Raw genomic sequence first — 9,650 nt, forward strand, 5'->3', positions numbered from 1 at the left:
TTTTTTTTTTTTGAGACGGAGTCTCGCTCTGTCACCCAGGCTGCAGTGCAGTGGCGCGATCTCGGCTCACTGCAAGCTCCGCTTCCTGGGTTCACGCCATTCTCCTGCCTCAGCCTCCCGAGTAACTGGGACTACAGGCGTCTGCCACCACGCCCGGCTATTTTTTTGTATTTTTTTAGTAGAGACGGGGTTTCACCGTGTTATCCAGGATGGTCTCCATCTCCTGACCTCGTGATCCGCCTGCCTCGGCCTCCCAAAGTGCTGGGATTACAGGCGTGAGCCACCACGCCCGGCCCTTTTTCTGTATTTTTAGTAGAGACGGGGTTTCACCATGTTGGCCAGGCTGGTCTCAAATTCCTCACTTCAGGTGATCCACCCACCTCGGCCTCCCAGAGTGCTGGGATTACAAGTATGAGTCACTGTGCCCGGCCATACAGGCGTGAGCCACGCTGCGCCTGGCCAGGAGATTCTTTTTAATTTAGCAGTTTTCAGAATATTAAATTGGAGCCTCAACAACTTTCTCTAGTTTTTTTTTTCTTTCTTTTTTGAAGACCATTGTGAACCAATGGACTTTTATGCATCTGACGTCTTTCAATCCATTGCAGCTCTTCTTTGTAAGCTCAAGTTGTTTAGCCTTTGGTTTCTTTTCTTTTCTTTTTTTTAATATTATTATAGAAACGGGGTCTTGCTATGCTGCCTGGCTGGTCTCGAATTCCTGGGCTCCAGCGATTTGCCCGCTTCGACCTCCCAAAGCAGGAGGGGCTTTTGTTTTATTCAAGCTCTCTGTCCCCGCCCCTTCCCCAGTAGCCTGTCGAGTGTCTCCTGCCTCCAAATCGGATCTTATTCTCTCTCCGCTTTGCTGAGGCTGGCCTGGCTTAAGAGGATTGGGACACTTGCTAAATGGGACCAGGACAGGGTCAGAGAACCAGCGCTGGGGAGACCCGGGGGCCAGGATTGCCACCAGGGGGCAGCAGAGGAGAGGCAGCGTGGCAGAAGGAAGAGGTGGGGGTGCTTCCTTCTGATGGCGGGCAGTGGGAGGGTGGGGTAGTGGACCAGGAGGGAATGGTATAGAGAGAACAGTCCTCCTACCCCCACCTGAGTGGGTTAACAGTACTTACATGGTCACTGGATGCGTACTGAAAAATGAGCCCGGGCTCAGTGATTCACGCCTGTAATTTCAACACTGGGAGGTTGAGATGGGAGGGTCTCTGGAGGTCAGGAGTTCGAGACCAGCCTGGGCAATGTGAAAACACCCGTTCCTACCAAAAATACAAAAGATTAGCCAGGGGTAGTGGCACGTGCCTGTGGTCCCAGCCACTGGGGAGGCTGAGGTGGGAGGATCCCTTGAGCCCAGGAGGTGGAGGTTACAGTGAGCTGAGATCACACCATTGCACTCCAGCCTGGGCGACAGAGTGAGACCCTGACTCAAAAAACAAACAAAAGAAAAAACAACCAAAAGAAAAAAATAATTGAAGAAGATGTAGGCCAGGCAAGGTGGTTCACGCCTGTAATCCCAGCACTTTGGGAGGACAAGGTGGTTGGATCACTGGAGGTCAGGAGTTCAAGACCAGCCTGGCCAACATGGTGAAACCCCGACTCTACTAAAAACACAAAAATGGCCTGGTGGTACGTGCCTGTATTCTCAGCTACTTGAGAGGCTGAGGCAGGAGAATTGCTTGAAACTGGGAGGCAGAGGTTGCACTGAGCTGAGATCTCATCACTGCACTCTAGCCCCTGGGTGACAGAGAGAGACTTCATCTCAAAAAAAAAGAGAAAGACTGACAGAAAAAGACCAAGAACGTTCTGTATGTGATGCTATTATTAGCTATAATAATGGCAGATATGGTTTGTTGATCACTGACCATAATCAGTGTTAAGATTTACATGATTTGACTCATCTAACCCTTCTCCAAACCCTCCCTTTCACCAAAAAATCTTTCATATTAAAAATTCGCAGAGTTTTTTTTTTGTTTTTTTGTTTTGTTTTGTTTTGTTTTTTTTTGAGATGGAGTCTCACTCTGTCACCTAGGCTGGAGTGCAGTGGCATGATCTTGGCTCACTGCAACTTCTGCCTCCCGGGTTCGAGAGATTCTCCTGCCTCAGCCTCCCAAATAGCTGAGACTACAGGCGTGCACCACCACACTCAGCTAATTTTTTATTTTGTATTTATTTATTTTTATTTTTATTTTTTTTTGAGATGGAGTTCCACTTTTGTTGCCCGGGTTGGAGCACAATGGCGCGATTTTGGCTCACTGCAACCTCTGCCTCCCAGGTTCAAGCAATTCTCCTGCCTCAGCTTCCCGAGTAGCTGGGGTTACAGGCATGTGTCACCACGTCCAGCTGATTTTGTATTTTTAATAGAGACGGGGTTTCTCCATGTTGGTCAGGCTGTTCTCAAACTCCCGACCTCAGGTGATCTGCCCTCCTCGGCCTCCCAAAGTGCTGGGATTACAGGTGTGAGCCATCGCGCCAGGCGCCATTCACAGAGTTTTAAAACATCAACTTTTAAAGATAGATACTTTCTTTACATTAGATAAAACACAGTTGTCTTAAGTGTTCAGTATAATTGCTTTGATAAATGTATACAACTGGCTGGGTGCAGTGGCTCATGTCTGTAATCCCAACACTTTGGGAGGCTCAGTCAAGAGTATCACCTGAACCCGAGAGTTCAATACCATCCTGGGCAACACAGCAAGACCCTGTCTCTACAAAAAATTAAAAAATTGGCTGGGCGTGGTGGTGTGCACCTGTAGTCTTAGCTACTTGGGAGGCTGAGGTGGAAGGATCACTTGAGCCTGAGAGATTAAGGCTGCAGTAAGCCGTGTTTGTGCCACTGCACTCCAGCCTGGGTGACACAGTGAGACCCATCTCAAAAAAGCATCATCAACAACGAAGTATAAAACTATGATACCAGCACCCAAACAAGAAGAATCCATCAGCCCCCAAATTTCCCTGGGACCTTTTTGCAGTCATTTTATATTCATTCCCACACCTGCCTGGGCAACCACCAATCTGCTTTCTCTAACTCCAGATTACTTCTGTCTCTTCTAGAATTTCATATAAATGAAATTGTATCATATAGAGCTTTCTGTAACTACAGATTATTTCCATATCTTCTAGAATTTCATAGAAATGAAATTGCACCATATACAACCTCTTGTGTCTGGCTTTTTTCACCCAACATAATGATTTTAGGATTCTTCCATATTACATGTGTATCCATAGCTTGTTCCTTTTCAGTGCTGTGTTATAGTCCATTGTATGGACATACCATAATTTGCTTAACTATTCACTTGGGCTGTTTCTATTTTGGTCTTTTATGAATAAAGTTGCTATGAATATTCTTGTACAAGTCTTCCTGTGGACGTATGTTTATTTCTTATTTATTATTTTTCTTTAGACAGGGTCTTGCTTTGTCACCGAGGCTGGAGTATAGTGATCATGGCTCGCTGTATCCTTGTCCTGGGCTCAAGTGATCCTCGCATCTCAGCCTCCTAAGTAGCTGGGATTACAAGTGTGTGCCATCGCTGGGTGCGGTGGCTCACACTTGTAATCCCAGCACTTTGGGAGGCCGAGGCGGGCAGATCACGAGGTCAGGAGATCGAGACCACAGTGAAACCCTGTCTCTACTAAAAATACAAAAAATTAGCCGGGCGTGGTGGCGGGTGCCTGTAGTCCCAGCTACTCGGAGAGGCTGAGGCAGGAGAATGACGTGAACCCGGGAGGCGGAGCTTGCAGTGAGCCGAGATCGTGCCACTGCACTCCAGCCTGGGTGACAGAGCAAGACTCCGTCTCAAAAAAAAAAAAAAAAAAAAAAAAAACAAGTGTGTACCATCATGCTCAGTTAATTTTAATATTTTTGTAGAGATAGGGTCTCATTATATTGCCCAGACTGGTCTCAAGCAGTCCTCCTGCCTCAGCCTCCCAAAGTTTTTTTTTTTTTGAGACGGAGTCTTGCTCTATCACCAGGCTGGAGTGCAGTGGCGTGATCTCGGCTCACTGAAACCTCCACCTCCTGGGTTCAAGCAATTCTCCTGCCTCAGCCTCCCAAGTAGCTGGGACTACAGGCATGCACCACTACGCTCAGCTAATTTTTGTATTTTTAGTAGAGATGGGGTTTCACCATGTTGGCTAGGATGGTCTCGATCTCTTGACCTTGTGATCCACTCGCCTTGGCCTCCTAAAGTGCTGGAGTTTCAGGCGTGAGCCACTGCGTGTGGTCCATTTTAGTTTTAATATGCATTTCCCTGATGATTTTTGATGTCATGGGTTTACTGGCCGTTTTGCATATCTTTTTCTTTTTCTTTTTTTTTTTTTTTTGAGACGGGAGTCTGGCTCTGTCACCCAGGCTGGAGTCAGTGGCACGATCTTGGTTCACTGCAACCTCCACCTCCTGGGTTCAACCAATTCTCCTGCCGCAGCCTCTGGAGTAGCCACCACACCTAATTTTTGTATTTTTAGTAGAGACAAGGTTTCACCATGTTGGTCAGGCTGGTCTCGAACTCCTGACCTCAGGTGATCCTCTGGCCTCAGCCTCCCAAAGTGCTGGGATTACAGACATGAGCCACCGTGCATGGCTTTTTTTGTATTTTTGGTAGAGACAGGGTTTTGCCATGTTGCCCAGGTGGTCTTGAACTCCTAGACTCCAGCCATCCTCCTGCCAAAGCCGCTCAAAGTGCTGGAATTACAGGCATGAGCCACTGTGCCTAGCCTGGTCTAAGAAATCCTTGCTCACTCCAAGACTGTAAAAATATTCTCCTATGGATGCTTCTAGAAGCTTCCTGGTTGTAGCTTTTCATTTGGAGTGAGGTGGGAGTCAAGGTTTTTTTTTGAGACAGAGTTTTGCTCTTGTTGCCCAGGTTGGAGTGTAATGGTGTGATTTTGGCTCACTGCAACCTCCCTCTCCCGGGTTCAAGTGATTCTCCTGCTTTAGCCTCTCGAGTAGCTGGGATTACAGGCATGTGCCACCACGCCCGGGTAATTTTTTGTGGTTTTAGTAGAGATGGGGTTTCTCCATGTTGGTCAGGCTGGTCTTGAACTCCTGACCTCAGGTGATCTGCCCACCTCGACCTCCCAAAGTGCTGGGATTACAGGCGTGAGCCACTGCGCCTGGCCCTGGAAAAAATAGTGTTTTTAAAAAGCTTTTATTTTCCAATTTTTTGTTGCTATTATATAGAAATATAATTTGTTTCTTTTAAAAAAAAAAATTCTCACACAACACCAAGATATACAATTGGTTTTTGTTTATTGATTTTGTATCCTGGAACCTTGCCAAATTCATGAATTAATCTCAGGAGTTTGTGTGTGTGTGTGTGTGTGTGTGTATGTGTGTGTGTGTCTCTGTGTGTGTGTTTATTCTGTAGATATTTTCTTATGTTAGCTACAAGAGTTACCACTTTATCCAAGATACAGTTCTGTAATGATAAAATAAAAGCACTTCTTTAGCAAGAAATTCTAAGTGTACAAAAGTGCATAGGCTGGACGTGGTGGCTCACATCTGTAATCACAGCACTTTGGGAGGCCAAGGCAGGTGAATCACTTGAGGTCAGAAGTTTGAGACTAGCCTGGCCAGCATGTGAAGCCCTGTCTCTGCTAAAAATACAAAATTAGCCGGATGTGGTGGAGGGCGCCTGTAATCCCAGCTACTTGGGAGACTGAGGCACGAGAATTGCTTGAACCCAGGAGGTGGAGTTGCAGTGAGCTGAGATAGCACCATTGCACTCCAGCCTGGGTGATACAGCAAGACTGTCTCAAAAAAAAAAAAAAAAGTGAATGAATACAGAACTAAAAATAAATTTCCATTCCATCCCCATTCCTAGAGCTGACTGCAGCCAAAAGACAGAATAAAAAAGTGGAAGGGTTTACATTTTTTTTTTTTTTTTTTGAGACAGAGTCTCGCCCTGTCACCTAGGCTGGAGTGCAGTGGCACAATCTCGGCTCACTGCAGCCTCTGCCTCCTGGGTTCAAGTGATTCTCCTGCCTCAGCCTCCTGAGTAGCTGGGATTACAGGTGCCCGGCACCACGTCTGGCTAATTTTTGTATCTTTAGTAGAGATGGGGTTTCACCATGTTAGCCAGGCTGGTCTTGAACTCCTGACCTCGTGATCGGCCCGCCTCAGCCTCCCAAAGTGCTGGGATTACAGGCGTGAGCCACTGCGTCCGGCCAGTTTACATTTTTCATCACATATGCAGAGAAAATCAGGTGTGTCTGCAGAACATCTACAACACGTTCTTCCACTCACTGCCCAAATCAGGGAGAGGAGATTCTGCAGCTTTGTTTTGTCTCCCTGAGGAGTCTCTCTGGGGCTTATATAGGGGAAGGGCTCCGGGAGACCCTGACAGCACCTACTGCTGTAACTGAAATCTCACGGTCAGTAAGGAGGCATGAGAAGGTGCCAGCATGGGCTCGAGAAAGGTTTTGACATCATCTACCAATATGTCCCATCTCCCCTTCAACTCTTCTCTGACCCGGCTGAGATTCTGCAGATGCCGCCTCACCTGGCTCTAAGAGGATTGGGGCAGGTGGTGAGTTAGATTAGGTCAAGGCCAGGGAAACCTGCGAGGGAGAAACGCAGGGACTGAGAAGGAGGGAGAGAGACTAGGGAAGGAGAGGGAAGGGGGAGCATGGGTCTGCACAGGGCAGAGAGAGGTAGGAGATGAGTTAGAGGAGGGAAGAGATTTGGGAGGAGGGTGTTATCTAAATGGCAGAAGAATAAGATCACCCGTTTACTCCAAGCTTCCTGTAAGCTAGGCTCTGTGCTGGGCATGTAAATGACACAGCTCCATGTTGCTCATACCCCACGCGTATGGAGAAGGTGTAGTTGATACCCAAAGTCTCATGGACATCCAGCTGTCCAAGGGTCCTCCTCCAGACAGTCCAAGAAGCAGATGAGCTTGGTATCACTCGATAGAGTGGAGGAGTTAAGGGCTGTGCTCTTCGGCTGGGTGGCCTGGTCCATGCTCAGACTGAATCTTTTCGATCTTCTCAGAAAGGCACTTAAACACCCTGATGTTTGGCGTAACCCCCCGTAGGTAAAGGGATTACAGGCTGCCAGCCTCAAAAGACCTTTTGTAAGGATATTTGAGCACATAGGACAGCTGCTGTCATGTGGGAAGTGACACGAGCTGGGGAGACCCTGCCTGTTCTGGTTTTGAGGGCAGGAAACTCCCATGCCTCAGTTTCCCTTTTCTTTGCACCTCACTCTCCGTCTCTCCCTCCCCCTCAGTCTCTCCCTTTTCCCATCGCTCTGCCTCCCTTGGGACAGTCTCAGTGTGGTTTTCTGTGTACATCCCTCTCGGGGTCTCTCTGAGGAGCAAAAGCAATTTTCATTACATCCCGGCAGTCTGTCCCCACCTCCAACCACAGGCTGTCACATGTTTCCCCCAAATCCGCACTAATTCTCCCTATGTTTTGCTGAGGCTGGCCTGACTGACCTAAGAGGATTGAAACATTTGCTAAATGAGACTGGGACAGGGTCAGAGAACTAGCTGTGGGAAGACACAGGGGCCAGGATGGCCACAAGGTGATGGCAGAAGAAGCAGGAGAGGAGAGGACAGAGGCAAAGGGTGGCATGCTATTGGTGCAAGGATACAGAGACCAAGAACCCAATAGAGACTTTTTGTAGAGCCAGTCGTGGTGGCTCACACCCATAATCCCAGCAATTTGGGAGGCCAAGGTGGGAGGATCACTTGAACCCAGGAATTCAAGACCAGCCTGGGCAACATGGTGAGACCTTGTTTCTGCAAAAAGTAAAAGGAAATTAGCCAGGCATGGTGGTGTGTGCCTGTGTTCCCAGCTACTCAGAAGGCTGAGGTGGGAGGATCAGTTGAGCCTGGGAGGTTGAGGTTGTAGTGAGCTGTGATTGTGTCACTGCACTGTAGCCTGGGCAACAGAGTAAGATACTGTCTCAAAAAAAAAAAAAAAAAAAAAAAGCCAGGTGTGATGGCTCATACCTGTAATCCCAGCACTTTGGGAGACTGAGGCTAGCGGATCAATGAGGCCAGGAATTCAAGACCAATGTAGCCAACATGGCTAAACCCTGTCTCTACTAAAAATACAAAAAATTAGCTGGGCGTGCTAGTGCACGCCTGTAAACCCAGCTACTCAGGATGCTGAGGCATGAGAATCACTTGAACCTGGGAGGCAGTGGTTGCAGTGAGCTGAGATGATGCCATTGCACTCCAGCCTGGGCAACAGAGTGGAACTGTCTCCAAAAACAACAAAAACAAACAACAAAAAAACCCAGAAAACAAAAGAGTTTGTAGATACAGACTCATACATTAATGAACCCTTGATTTATGACAAAATACAAAATAAATTGCAAGCTTCTCAATAAATTGACAATTGGAAATCCATGAGAAAAGAAAAATCCTTACCTCACACCATACACAATCAATTATACATGTATTAAAGACCTAAGTATGAAAGGTAAAACTAAAAATTTAGAGAAAAAAATGGAATAACTTCATCATTGTGTGATAATGCAAGATTTCTTTTTTTCCTGTTGGTTACCTGATCTTGGAGACAGTTTTTTTTTTTTTTTGGAGATGAAGTCTCACTTTGTCACCCAGGCTGGAGTGCAGTGGCAAGATCTCGGCTCACCACAACCTCCGCCTCCTGGGTTCAAGCGATTCTTCTGCCTCAGCTTCCTGAGTAGCTGGGATTACAGGCATGTGCCATCACGCTGGGCTAATTTTTGTACTTTTATTAGAGTTGGGGTTTCACCATGTTGGCCAGGCTGGTCTCAAACTCCTGACCTCAGGTGATCCACCCTCCTTGGCCTCCCAAAGTGCTGGGATTACGGGCGTGAGCCACTGTGCCTGGCCTGGAGAAAGATATTTTAGACAAGCTATTAAAAAAAAAAAAGCATTACTCTTAGAAGGGAAAAGTGAGAAAATGTAGGAATTTTCAAAGCAGTAAGATGGACACCTCAGACTGGTGCCACCTGTGGGCTTTGTCTCCAATTAGCAACAATTAGTAACAGAGGCCTTTTAGAAACACCAGCTTTTAGAAGCTTTTCTGTCAATTTGAAAATACAGATATATTGAGGTATTTTGTAAAAGTCATTTTATTTTATTTGATTACTTTATATTTTTTAGACAAGGTCTTATTCTGTATTCCAGGCTGGAGTACAGTGGTACAATCTCAGCTCACTGCAACATCCACCTCCCAGGTTCAAGTGATTCTCCTGCTTTAGCCTCCTGAGTAGCTGGGACTACAGGCACCCGCCAACATGCCCGGCTAATTTTTGTATTTTTTTTTTTTTTTTAGTGAAGATGGGGTTTCACCATGTTGGCCAGGCTGGTCTCAAACTCTTGACTTCAAGTGATCCACCTGTTTTGGCCTCCTAAAGTGTTCCGATTACAGGCATGAGCCACCGTGCCTGGCCCATTTTAATTTTTATTAATAACTCCATTGTGTTTTACAACATTATCAATCTGCTGCTGATGGAAATGAAAAATAAAACAAGACAAAACTGGTCCATAACAATAGGTAATTTGAAAAGCAGTGAAACAGACAACATTAAAATCAAGAAATACTACTAATGAAACAAAATGCAAATAGGAAAAGTGTTTGCAGAAATTTAATTGCCAAGAGAATATAAGAATACATTCAAATAAATGAAGGAAAAGGGGTAAACAAATAGACAC

This window comes from Nomascus leucogenys, chromosome 17, assembly GCF_006542625.1.
Source record: "Nomascus leucogenys isolate Asia chromosome 17, Asia_NLE_v1, whole genome shotgun sequence".
Classification (NCBI taxonomy): Eukaryota; Metazoa; Chordata; class Mammalia; order Primates; family Hylobatidae; genus Nomascus; species Nomascus leucogenys.